General features: G+C 35.2%; 1 long non-coding RNA gene across 2 annotated transcripts; it reads left to right on the top strand.

Moving 5' to 3' along the window:
• The first annotated feature begins 2,536 nt into the window (after positions 1-2,536).
• On the top strand, positions 2,537-10,472 carry LOC102074334 (uncharacterized). 2 transcript variants are annotated; one of them, XR_270632.3, is made up of 5 exons: positions 2,537-3,383; positions 3,952-4,154; positions 4,923-5,106; positions 5,185-5,390; positions 9,848-10,472. It is a non-coding gene; the product is annotated as an uncharacterized LOC102074334 (long non-coding RNA). The 2 variants fall into 2 exon arrangements; XR_001334145.3 differs by lacking the exon at positions 4,923-5,106 and having other exon boundaries at positions 2,546-3,383; positions 9,848-10,466.
• Positions 10,473-13,928: the final 3,456 nt, after the last annotated feature.

Below are 13,928 nucleotides of genomic sequence, written 5' to 3'. Positions count from 1 at the left end.
TTACTATTTCTGGATCCCAGAGTTAGGGCAAGAGTCCCCCTAGCAGGCGGGGTGAACTGGGAGTTTGAAAGGATGTGGATGTGGATCTCCAGGGGAGGCTGATTAGGATCACTGGGGCCTCTTGTTCTTAGGGTTCTGACATTTCATACCTCAATGTATATGGGGAATTTCTCTCACATATATAAATCTAAAGAGGAGACTTTCACCTCTGGTATACTGGAGCAAGACTCAATTGTTTATAGCAACACTTATTGACAAACTTTCAGTGCTATTGACATCTAAGGAAAAATTGAAGTAAATTGAAAATAGGTCTCACAAAGCAATTAATTCACCCCAGGGTTTAAAAACAAATTTCTGCTTTCTGTATTTTCTTATGTAACAGAACACATCCGTTGTGGTACACACTATTAAATCTCTTTACTTCTGATAAATGTGTTATAGTTGCCTCTCCTCCATCCACCACAAGCTGCCTTGTGGGATGGTGGGATTCAATCAGTGTATATACAGTTACTTGAAAATAGGTTTCTAGTTTTGGGCAGCCCACTAGGCTCTCCTCATATGGGGACTGATCACAGAACCAAAAAATAGTTTGTGTTGGAAGGGACCTTTAAAAGTCATCTCATCCAACTCTCCCTGCAATAATACAGGAACATCTTCAGCTGAATCAGGTTGCTGAAAGTTCTGTCCAGCCTTGAAAGTTTCCATGGATGGAGCATGAATTTCTTTTATAAAAGAGTGAGACTTTCCATGTGAACTTATTCTAAGGGAGATGTTAAAAGAAACACACAAATGCAGTCTAATTCTGCCTTGCCTCACTTTTGCAGCCACTCAAGGAACACACTAACTAGCTTGTAGATCACTAAAGTTATCTGCCAAAAGCCCTTTGTCAGTAAGGGGAATGCTCTCTCTGCTCAGTAGAGGTTACCACTTGCCAACAGTTTATTTAATGAGGGAGAATCTTTCCCCTCATAGTGTTATACTTTTAACATGTCTCAATCTTCATTAATGTTTTAAAAGAGTTATATTTTTCTTTTGCTTTGGACCAGTCACTTTTTAAATATTTTTTCCACCGTAAATTTCTACTGGAAAGAATAAAAAAAAGTTTCTTATCATTTTACTTGTGAGGATCGATCCGTAATAGTTAAAATACAAATTAGAAGCAGAACAGTGTAGATATTTATAATATCAAAAGTATTACATGATATGGTTGTATTTGATGGGAAGTAGCTGGATTGACAATCCAGGAGGGCCTAGGTCACTTCTAATTTTATGAACACATAGTAATAGGAGAGGTATTTATGCTGACTATATTTATTATACTGTACCACTAGGTAGAGCATGTCTTAGCCTAGGTTTATTGTCTTACAGAGGTAACATAATAAAGTATCTCCCAGAAGAACTTAATTTATGACTTCAGAACACTCCTTTGCCACAAGATTCCCTTTTTTAATATAAATATAAGCATAGTTGCTGTACAATGTAAAAACTTACAATTAGGTGGTGTGGAATCCTCACTAAAAATAATGGTTCACTACTTTTCACAGAAGCTGATACAAAAACAAGATGCTGATAAGAGCATCATGGTTCTTGTGAGATAATAAAGCAAACAAACTTTTAAATAGACTGAGACATCCTGTGAGAATCAGGTTCATGATACGCTGGTCTGTAGGAAACAAACTTAATTACTTCATTGAAGATTAAGGAGTTTTAGCTTCTTTTTTTTTTTTTTTTCCTGATTTTGTCTCCTGGCCTTCTCCCAGTAAACAATTTTAATATGATATTAGACTGATGATCAAGTCAGATTTACTCATAAGCTTCTTAATCCTATTTCATCCCATGGAATTGTTTTCCTATAATAAAGACAGTGCTTCTCCAAGCATGTCATGGTTTTAAATGCAGACGTGATTTGCCCTGTAGTGAAGACATGATAAAGAAGTGACATTTTCTGCTATTCTATTTAAGAACCTACTACATGGTTTGACTTTAGTATTCTGTTTTTATTATTTGGACTAATCTTTTGTTAGTTTGCTTACAAATCTTTGCTTGTACAGAGAGGCCAGTAGGGCTGCAGTGTCATTTCCTTAATTACAGCACTGGATTTTTTCATTGGATAGCTTATGAAGTCATTATCAGGCTAATGAACTCATTGTTCAAAAAAGTTCCACTGTGCTTCAACAATAAAAGACTTTCTAACCTCCCTTCAGAAACCACAGTTTTGCCTATCTTCACTGGGATTTTGCAAATTAAATTCTGATTCTGACCTTGTATAAGACCAACATTTCCTCTAGGAAAGTTTCAACAAATCCATCTCAACATTTCAGCTCTGACCTTCTCTCTCAGTGGAAGAAGGAACATTTCAAAAAATGTTAAGCAAATACCATGTGAAAATATGGGTGGTTTTTTACCTTCAAATCAGGCAGAAAGTTGGAGCTTTGACTTTATGGGATGACTTTCTGTAGGACAGATAATGAAACTCAGATAAGGCTCTCCAGCTGCTTGAAATACAAAGGTAAGAATTTATAACTTTTTTTTTTCTTTTTTTGCTTGACAACATGCCTGTAAAACAGAAAAAAACCCCATTTGCTCTCTATCCATGCTCAAAGGGACTGTTGTGAGGATCTTATTACAGGTACTAAACCACATGCTTGTAGTCAAGATGAGTGTACTCTTCGAACAGAAAAGACCAATGGACATGATAGTGTTGGAAAAAATATTCTGTCAAAGAAATTAAACAGAGAAATAAAAACCCTAAACATTTTGCTTTTGAAAATTGGCGTGATGAATCTCAGTAAAATGTGCTTTTATTTCTCATGATTTTTATTTGGGGATTTAAAATTTTTTAGACTTGAAGATTTAACAACTTACTTTACCAACTCACATGACTACTGTCACATTTAAATGCCAATGATTTTCAGCATACTGTCAGAGACTACTATATCTAGAGGATCAGAATCTGTTTTACCTGTGATATCAGTCCTCGCTCACTTAGGCATGAGCTAAGAGATTTTCTTGCTACTGAACAAACAGTCCATGTTCACTGTAATTGCAAATAAGATGAGAGTGTCTGTGTTTGGGAGGAGAGTTAAAACTATTGCAGCTTTTCATGCCAAAAAAATTCTCCCTCTGTGTGAATTCAGTGTTGCTGGCAAAACCCCAGTCTGAAATGGGTTTTCTTACTCACTTAGCATATTCTTCTGGTGTGAAGGAATAATATCCAACTAAACATCTTACAGAAAGCTGCTTGCTGATTTTGCTAAGCACACTTACTGAAAATTAGTTCTTCTAATTGCCAAAAATACTTTTCCAAATGTTTCTTACCTCAATTCTAGCCAGCAGGCAAGACATACACTGATGGGTGGAGGAGGTATGAATCAAGTCATGAGGTGAGTTACAACCTTTTATATTGCTTCTGAAATGAATAGATCCTCACAGGTATCAAATTAAATTAAAAATATAATTCTGTATAAATAATCTGTTAATGAGATTTCTGTTTATGTTAATTTCCATCAGAATGGAATGTAATGATGAGGTAAAAACTACTTATATATGTAGTCTTGCGCTTCTGATTGAACCTCAAATTATTGTTTTAGTAATGTACAGACTACATGCTTAAAAACTAGTTTTTCAAAAGCAGAACTTACCTGAACTATGTCATGCTTGAGTTCCAATGCTTCTGAGAGTTATTGAAAAGTGTAATAACTCATAACTATATTCTATAGACTTCTGTTGGAACTATTTTCTTTTCATAAGTGTATGGCATTTTTCTCAGATTTTATTAATATCTTTATAACTACTAGAAGGGAAAAAGTAGCTGAGATTACAGTGCCTCTGACAACTTAAATTCTCCTCCCCAGAAAAGTTTTATACCTGTTAAAATCACATTAAACTTAAGTAACAGGGGAAAAAAAAGAAAAAGCCTTCTCTGTTTTTACTCTGCTGTCTTTCTTTCAGTGTTGTGGATACCTGGTAACACTTCAGCAGATGAAAGATCAATGGAAATGCACACTTTGATTGTGACAGGGTTAGGATCCAGCCCTATGTACATGATTGGATTTATTACCCAATTAATCTACTCCTCCTCTTTGAAAAGGATGACATCCCAGATATAGATTTGGTTTAAAGAAGTAAAAATAATGATAAAATCCCAAAACTCAGTAAGTACAATAATTTGGTAATTTTATACTTAACAATAAGGAGATCAATTTTATAATGGATATCAAATGTTAGCTAAAGTCTATGAATATATATATATATATATGAATATAAAAATAGCTGTGATATATAAATATATGGATAGGCATGTATGAATACATATATATATATACATATACACACAAAGATTTCATTTGGATTGAATTTCATTTTGTGATGCTTTGCCTAGCATTGTTAAAAGTTTGCTTTTAAATCAGCCCTGCCAATACTAAAATAGCTATTTTAAGAAGCACAGAGATGAATGACAGATTTTCCATGGCCAGACTGTGTATTAGTTAGCATTTAGATAAAAGCTGATGGTTGCTGGACTTTTGATTTTGAGATGTAATTGTCATGTTTCAAGAAAATCAAAATTAAAGGAAAAGGATGATTAAAGATCTCAAGTTAAATTAAGCTTTGTTAAGATATTTAAACTAAAATGTATATACAGAAAAAATAAGAATGTAGCCCTGAAAGTTGTTGGGTAAAACCTGTTCCAGTGACTGCACTCAAATTATATGTTAGAATTACTGGATTAGAACTCCATAGGTGAAGAAATCTTCTCTTTGTTTGTTTGTTTGCTTGGTTGTTGTTGAATGCAACAGCAAAGCAAACTTTTTATGCAATCTTTGACTTTGCACAAATGTTTCAATCTAAAACATTTGGTTAAACTACCAAATATCTTTAATTTCCCAATTTTTTCTAAATATCTTTGTTGATCCCCTGACCAGCTACATTAATGAAGTTTGAATATGTGCCTGGTTACTGTTACTAGTCATTTTGATGAATAATACGGCTGCAAGCAATTAAAATTTTCATATAAAAAGGAGTTGGCTTAGAATTTGAACTTTCAAATGACTACCAACCAAGTTAAGAAGAAAATTTCTTCTTCAGTACAACAGTATGGTTATACAGGTATGTGAAATTGTGTAAAAAGTACTTAAAACAGGGAGTTAGATGACAGTTTTTCCAATTATTATCTTTTCTCTTCAGAGGTGTCTGCTGGAAAGGGAAGGTGATGATGCTCACAGACAATACTGGCAGTGACCTGAGGAAGGAGAAAAAGCAACAGAAATAAATTCTTGTAAAAAACAGCCTGACTTGAGAGTCTTTATTCAGAGAGCACATGAAGACTTCTTGTATTTTAGTATCATCTGGCAGAGGTTGGCAAAGTAAAGATTCAGGAAGTAAAGATGAAGGTATGCTGGTTTGGGCTGGGGTGAATTTTCTTCCCAGTGGCTCGTATGGGGCTGTGTTTTAGATTTGTGCTGAACACAGGGTTGATAATAAAGAGATGGGGTTTTTTAATTGCTAAAAAGGGCTTACACAGAACCAAGACCTTTTCTGTCACACTGTGGGGAGACTGGGGGCTCACAGGATGCTGAGAGGAGACACAGTCTGGACAGGTGACCCAAACTGACCTAAGGGATATTCTGTATGACATCATACCCAGTATATAAAGTGGGGGAAAGAAGGAGGAAGGGAGGGGACAGCCAGAGTGAAGGCATTTTTCTTCCTCAGTAACCATTACATGTGACAGGACTCTGCTCTCCTGGGGGTGGCTGAACACCTGCCTGCCCTTGGGAAGTGAATTAATTCCTTGTTTTGTTTTGCTTGTGTGCATGGCTGTTGTTCTCCCTATTAAACTACCTTTATCAACCCACAAGTTTTCTACCTTTTACCCTTATGATTCAATTCTCTCCTTGTTGCTGCTGGTTGTGTGAGTGGCTGCATGGTACTTGGTTCCTGTCTGGCATTAAAACATAACAGAAGGTAAAAAGGAGTGTGGGGCACACTGACATTTAAAGATATCAAGAATACAAGGCTGCAGAATAATACCTAGAGCACAGACTTTTGGACTTTGATATTTCCCCTGCATGCATTGCAGAGGCAGAGATAGTTGCAATTCTAACAGTTCAAGAGCAAATTTTCTGGACAGCAGTGATAGAACAAGAAGAAAAAAAAAAAAAAAGAAGACAAGAAGGAAAGAAACATAGGGAGGAAAGATCAAATGGCAGAATCATTTGCAGGCAGAAAGAGAGAGGGATGAGAGATAATCATGCCAGAAAACAGCGGACATTTGTGACCACGAAAGAAGAAAATCAAAAGGCATGTTGCCAAAGCATATTCAGGAAATATAAAGGTTTTGCTGTCTGTCAGGTGGTATCTGAGAATAGTTCAGTCAAAACAAAATGTCTCACAGACAATTTTTCCTCTTATAAAGCTTTGGTTCAATTGCTAAATATATAGTTTACATCAGTATTAATGTCTCTCATAGATTTCTGTTGAAATAGGTGAAAAGAATGAAGTTCATGTATTCAAATGGAAAAATACAGTAGAATGGAGTATGCATAGAGGCCTACACCATATATTTTTAGCAAATTGGTGCAGTAAATGCCAGTGAAATCGATCCTACAAACATAGAAAGAACTTGTAGAATTTCAGATAGTCATGCACTGATTTTATGGATCTCTGGGAAAAAAACTGCTGAAGTCACCAAGGATTAATAGCAATTCAAAAAGCAAAAGAACTAGTCTCACATGGAGGGCTTTATGATAGGAATATTATGTGGCATCCACAGAAAAGGAACTTCTCAAAAGACAAATATCATAGCACCCAGCTTCAGGATTATGTGGATTATGTGTTGTTCACAGATGAGAAGAATTCTAAACTAAGTAATTATGTAAAATTGTATGAAGTCATGTAGAATCTGATGCTGATTTCCCAGGTGGTTTTGCTTTCCTCCTACTTCTCATTACCTTTTAAGTTTTGCCTCCTGCTGGAGGTAAACAGGATAAGAGTAATCAGCCGCTAGTCAAATCCAGAATGGCAGACAGCCATATTCCTACTACAGAATTTTTTACTAAAGAAGGTAACAGATTTGTTCAAGTTGCTACATAAAATATGAGTTGATGAAATATTTTCTTCTTTTAAATGTTCACTACAAAAGGGATCAGAACAAACGTCTGTAAGCTGAATGATCTGCGCCTCATCTTTCATTTTAAGATTTAGCAACCTTGCACAGTTGAATCCATCCAACCAACAAAAAAAACAAGGCCTCTAACAAAATCTTTCTTTTAAAGCGTGCTTTCAAGTTTCCTATTATCACTTGGACACTGAAATAAATCCAATAGTTTTAGTGCTAGACATTTCCTCCCCACCTAGAAAAACCCACAGCACAACTCTTTTGTGGACTATATGGAATATTGAAATATTTCTGTATTCATAATCCTACAATATATGCTAATTGAATAATACCACAATGAACACTACAATGATTTGTCTAAATTCTGTTTTTCTTTAGACAACATTGAAGACTTCTATGAATTTGAACAGAAAAATACAGACAGCAGTTTGCAGGGCTTAAGCTTAGTGCACAGAATTTTGCTTCAACAAGCCTTCTATAATTGACAAAATATTTAACATCACATTTCATAGAACAGTTTACACAGAGAAAGATATCCAAAAGAACGTACTTTTGATGAAGGTGACAAGTAATCTAATGAGCTTCCTTAGAAAGAAAATAAAGTCCTTCAAGGATGACTGAACCAGCCTAACTTAGATATTTTCTAAGCTCTTTCTGAAAGAGGCTTTGTTTCTGTGTTGAGTGTAAAGAAAACACAGTGGGAGAAACAAACCAAGAAAAGCAGCCTCTGTGACTAATCTCCTTTGAGTTAAAACATATTGATTCAAAACTTTGTGGTGCAGTGTTTGTTCACTGGTCAAAGCCTGAAATGAGTACCAGAGCAATTCAGCTACAGAATACACATGACTTTGATTAACCATCAAGCTAACAGAGAGAACAATCCCATCCCCTCTAGAGAAGGGGAAAAGAAAACAATTTCTAGAACCTTTCAAATCAGGCTGTTAGTCTCTTCTGTCCTCTAGCTAATAAGCTACTCTCTGCATGAATCCTCTTTTTGACTGGAAGCCTTTTAAATCTGCCAGCTGGACAGCAGGCTTCCATGTGGCTTCTCATCTCTGGCACCTATTTGTCTTGACAAACAGGGCCAGCTGCACTTCTGGGTCTTTAAAGAACTATGTGGCCTCATGTATTTGCCCCACATATATCCCTGCAGTTAAAGATGCTTTAACATCCCAGCAGAGGATTCACCTAGTGCAGAAACTACCCTGTACTTCCACAGGCCTTTCTATAGCTCTCCTTCATGCAGAGTCTAACAAGGAGATTTACCTTAAACTTTCAAACCTGTAGACATTCAGCTCATTTGAAAAGATAGTTACAACATACCATCTGTTCTCAGTCAAAGCAAAATCTAAACAGAATAAAAATAACTTTAAAATCATCTTTCTGCTCCTTCTGACATCTCTTGAGGTTGAGCACAGAATTAGACCTCCATGTTATTTATACATCATTCTGAGGCATGCTGGATGCTTTGTAGATCAAATGCAATGACATTTTCTCAGACTTTAGAAGATAGTTAAATTTTAAACTAACTGCAAGTTATAAAACTGAATAAGGGAGGAGTGAAGGAGGAAAAATGTTACACTAATATTAAGAAAATTTAAACAGACCCATGCTTTGTAATTATCCTGTAATAATTCTGCTCACAATTTTTGTTGTAGTTTATTTTTAACATGCTCTCTTCTAGGCTGAAAGTTAAAAAATTGCCCTCTATATTATCTCTGTCCATGATTTTGTGGCATCCTGAAGTGGAATTTCTCTCCCTTTTATTAAATTACCCATAACAGAAGCCTATCAGTCTCTACTTATATAGCTTTACAAAGCAGACCACTCAAAAACCAATTTGTGGTGTGCATCTAGTGATATAAAAAGGGAGAAGCATGCCATATGGGGGAACGTACTCACTTAGTCTTAGGTTGAGTTTCTTAGTAAATGGCAAGACCTGTTTAATGAGAAACCAATACTGGAAACACACACAAAGCCATAAAGACTCAGATTGTCCTTTTTTTAATTAGTATTTTCTGAGATTTACTGTTCTCACAAGTATTGTTACAATGTGCATCATCACCCTACCAGAGCAAAAGCTGGACTAATGGGACTAGATATGGACTTTTTTCTTAATCTGTTACAAAAACTTAGAAAATAAAGGAAAAAAAAAACTTTCAGTGTAATCTATTACACTCAGTGTTCAACAAACTGAGTTGCCAAAGTAGTCAGTCTGAGTCACTTGGCAACTCCTTTTTTTTTATAGTTGAGGAGGTGTGATGCAGAGGATCAGCTCACTAGCTCTCTCTCTTTGGCAGAGGCTTGTCTTCTTTGCTGCATCTTGGTCTACATATCTGGTTATTTGCTTTCTTCAGAGATCTACAGTTTTCATTTGTTCATACCAATTGGGTGTGAGTCTTACGTTTCATAGGGCAGAGGCATTTTATTTGTACAAATATTGTTTCTAATGCTCATTGGACTTACATAGTTTGTAGTATATTTGTATAAAGTTATGAATAATACAATGGATTTATTGAGGTAATTGAAACTATGAAAGTGTCTACTTTATACTGTTTTTTTCTACTGTTAAAATATTATACCACTGTACAACAAGTGATACTTCAATGTGTAATCTGTATTCAAAATCTCAACATATGCACAGTTAGCATGAATCTATTTACTAATGTGCTCACATTAGAGCTCACAAGATCTAATATCACATTTGTGTTGATCTTTATACCACATCAGCTGCTCCCATTCCTCTCTTGGCTGGTAATAAGGATTCAATCCATCAGACATTTCAAAGTGTGTGACAACTGAGCAAAACAGATTGGTTATGCTGGATTGGCTGCCAATAAGAAGGACATGACCACCATGAAGCTCTGGTAGATGTTTTATGCTGGTAGAAATATACCCCAGTGCTTGCTGTCCACTCAGACGTAGTGACCATCATTGTCAGCTTGATAAAATTCCCATCACAGAAGAAAGTGTAGGACTGCAGCACAATTCCATTAATGTGTGTGAAAAGATGTGTGAGTCATGAACCAGTGTCTTGAGTCTTACATGATGTACGACACCTAGCACACCTGTAGTGTTACAGTGCACGTTTATAGCAAGTTATGGAAGACTGGATCACCAAAAGATCAACCATGCGTACATGGTATACCAATCTGCAATATAGCGATAATTTCTAACATCCTAGATTTATTTATATCTTCTGCATAATTGGAGAGCAGTTGACCACGTGACAATAAAAAAGTTGTGATACTTGTGAAATGGGAACTTGTTGAAAACTTCTTTTCTAAAGCAGTTTAAGAGACTGTGATGAGAAAGTACCTCTTCAATATTGTTTTCTGCATAGCTTGGTTCAAAATCCCAGTTAATAGAGTATTCTTGACCTGGACAGAAGCTTCTTCAAAAATTAAGTACGTCTGAGATGTTGTAAAGATTCTGTAATAAATATACCAGCAATCCTATGGCATAGACTCCTCTTTTTCCAAAATACCATGATAAATGCCGAACAAAGAGCAATAAAAGGCAAAATACAGTATTGTTTATGCATTTACATGCACACTTAACTGGTGTAAGCCAGTTGAAAAATTTCACTTCCCACATTTTAATATCTTAAAAATGGCTTTTTTTCTTCCACATAGTCCCATCCCTTTCACCATCACCACCATCCCCCACCCTGTCCCAGGGAAGTATTTCCAAGTCTTTAACAAAGAACTGAAAGCTAAAATACTTTGATCTAGAAATTCCACAGCTGTATTCTCTGGAACTTTTAGTTTGAAATACCCCATGTTTGAATTTTAGACCCTTATTCAGGCTACTGTCTGTAATGCTTCTATGTGTTTTCTCTTCATTGAGTGTAACAGTGACATGACCTTACCTATATCACAGGAAAGGAAATCTGGTGGAGGAGTAGAATTTATGTACTATTACTAATATTTAAAGGTTCCCTTCTCCTCCAGCATGGCTCTAAACATTTTTCACAACTCAGCTGCAGAAGAAAGAGAGAAAAGAGAGAGAGACATTTTCCCTTCATATAAAAAAATTAAACTAAAATAAAGAAAGGAAAACACTTCCTTTAACTATGAGGTTAAGCTATGAGAAGAGAATTTATTAATTTTTTGCTTTTACCTCTCAATGCATTTCAGCTAAGAGAAAAGGTGAATCTTTCCAGACTTTTTTCTAACATAGACATAATTTTTTATGAATCTTGAAGGTTACAGTGGCCTTTGACCATAGAACTATGATAAAACAAGTGACTAATCAGTATTCATTCAACTTTGTTATACTTACTAATTGTTATGATACTACTTGCTGTTTCAGTATTGATATTCATGCAATGCAATTTACAAGTTATTTATTTCACACACAGTGTTTGCAGCATTACCCAGAACACAGTAACTTTAATTGAACTGTTTCCAAATGTCACCACTTACTAAGGACATGTCAAGAGATAAAGGTGAATGCATGATAGATGAGCAGATATAAAGGTGCTTAATTTCCTGTCAAGATGCACTAAAATGTCCATACAACAAAATTCCATACCCACTCATCACTTCTGTCTCAGTTTACAGAAATTATAAAGGTCTGCCTCTTCATTCAAAAATATATCCTCTTTCTTTCCAAATTTCCTTTTGTTTCTCTTTTTGATGTTCACTTTTTTACAAAAAGACAGGTATCAACCTTTTGAGGAAAGATCTTGATACAAGTCAAAGATGTTTAAAAATGGAAAACATTCTTTGGTGAGAAAGACACGAATTTATACCAGTTTTATTGCAGTGAGACAAGAAAAATCTTGTGAAATTCATATTTTCTATGAACTTTGAAATCTGACATGTAACTTATAGCACTTTTCTCAAAACAAAGACAAGACATATTTGAACTGTAGGCAACATCCCCTTAACAGTGGATAGTAATAGAATTTTCTAAGTATTGTAGTACCAAAAGAATCAGCTCGCTCTCAAATGGAAAAAAATACCCCTAGGAAAAGGAAACATTTCCTTTTTTTTCTGTAGGATTACAGTTGTTTTTTTTACTGGAGAAAAAGGTTTTACCAATTGCAGTGAAATATATCTCAATCAAACTGACAATATATTGCTTTCTGTGATCTTCTCACAGATAATATTATTATTTAAACACATTTGATATTTGAAGTTATTCACCAGCTGAAATCCCAATTTATATCTTCATTGTCATAATTTGTATTTTAGTAATCCCATAATGGAGCAAACATATTTGCTTGGAAATATCTTTTTAAAAAATTAAAACTTCCACCATAAAAAATATGATTTTTAACTGAAAACTCCATTAGAAACCACAATCCCCAATGTGAGGAGAAGGAGTAATTTGCTCCACGTGTTGTCTGTGACATATTGGTTCAGTTCTTCAGGAGTGAGTCAAGTTCCCCAACCTGTCAAGAAAAAATTATTTATGTAGGTTTCTATTTAATCACCCAATAATTGTTAAAAAAAAACCAAGAAAATGTGCTGTGTTTTTTTTATTTTCCTCATGATATTGCTACAGAGTGCAAGAAGCTATATAGGCAAACAGTGAAAGTCAGTTCAAGTCCTAAAGAGCTCTCAGTCAAACACTACTCTTCTGTGACAGCAAAAGAAGGTTCTGTCTGAAGCCATTTAGTTCCTCAGCTTTAGTTAGATGAGAAAGTAACCACTAGTCTATTTTCTGGTGTGGTAAATTTAGACAAGAAGGAGAAATGGAGTGACTTCATGAGGCTGAGGAAAGTTGATTTCATCAAGTGGGAGCATATAGTTAATTGGGCTTAACAAAGAGGTCTGTGCTATAAACATCATTCTGTACACCCTTTGTACATAACTGAGTTATGGGAGTATTTTGTATCCAAAGTTCAAACTGCTTTATTCAGACAAGAAGCTTTTGTTTGAGAGGTTTCTCTTTCTGACTAAATGAACACAAATTACATTACAAGTAATTGCCATTAAGAATTTTGAAATCACCTATGTGTTGTCTTTAACATTTGCAGAAAATATTATTTTTCTTTCTGTCAACATTTGTAGTAGTGTATTCAGCTGAAAGAGTATCCATTGACCTGAACTAATGGAGGTGAGAACACAGCTTTCAAATTAATTTTAATCTTGAGACTTTCCCTCTCTGAGTACTTGATTTGAGTGAAACTTCAATTGCAATATTTCAGATTAAATGAAAATTTTTCTGCTCTTGGAAAATATTAGTGGCACACAAGGACATGCCTTTTTATGGGTTACAGCTTCACCTATATGAGCATTGCTACAATGTGTTTGATCTGTTCACATTGTTTTAGGTAAATAATGGAGGAACATTCAATTTATTTCCAAGTGCTAAAAACAGGAACACTGATCTGTGAAAGCATGTCCATTTCTGCATGAGAATAAGGCTTGCAAGTTGTTACTCAAAATTTGTCTTTTGCCCATGTTGTAATTTCTGTTCTTAATGCAAGTCATAGGCGTCCTGTAAATTTGTCAGTATTTTCATGGGTGCACATGTAACAAGTGTGGCAACTGAATGGTTAAATACATGTCAGATACAAATTTTTAAATACAAATGAGGGAAAGAATCCCTCTCTATGTCTAGCTCTTTGGTGTAACTAGGAACATGATTCAGTGATAAATTAAGCTACAAGAGGAATAGAAAACTTTCAGGCTTTCCAAAATTAAGTTCCTATGAACACCCATTCTTCTGCACAAGTAAGAAAGATTAGAAGCCACAAGCAAACAAAATCCAGTGATTAGATAGAAAGAAAACAGCCATTAGTAGTGCCTTTTGGGAAAAGGTGTATAGCATCTTGTATATTATACTGTGGAATGAC

The sequence above is a fragment of the Zonotrichia albicollis genome, chromosome 4, assembly GCF_047830755.1.
Source record: "Zonotrichia albicollis isolate bZonAlb1 chromosome 4, bZonAlb1.hap1, whole genome shotgun sequence".
NCBI classification, from domain to species: domain Eukaryota; kingdom Metazoa; phylum Chordata; class Aves; order Passeriformes; family Passerellidae; genus Zonotrichia; species Zonotrichia albicollis.
Note: the sequence above shows the minus strand (reverse complement) of the source record. Positions and strands in the feature narration are given on the sequence as shown.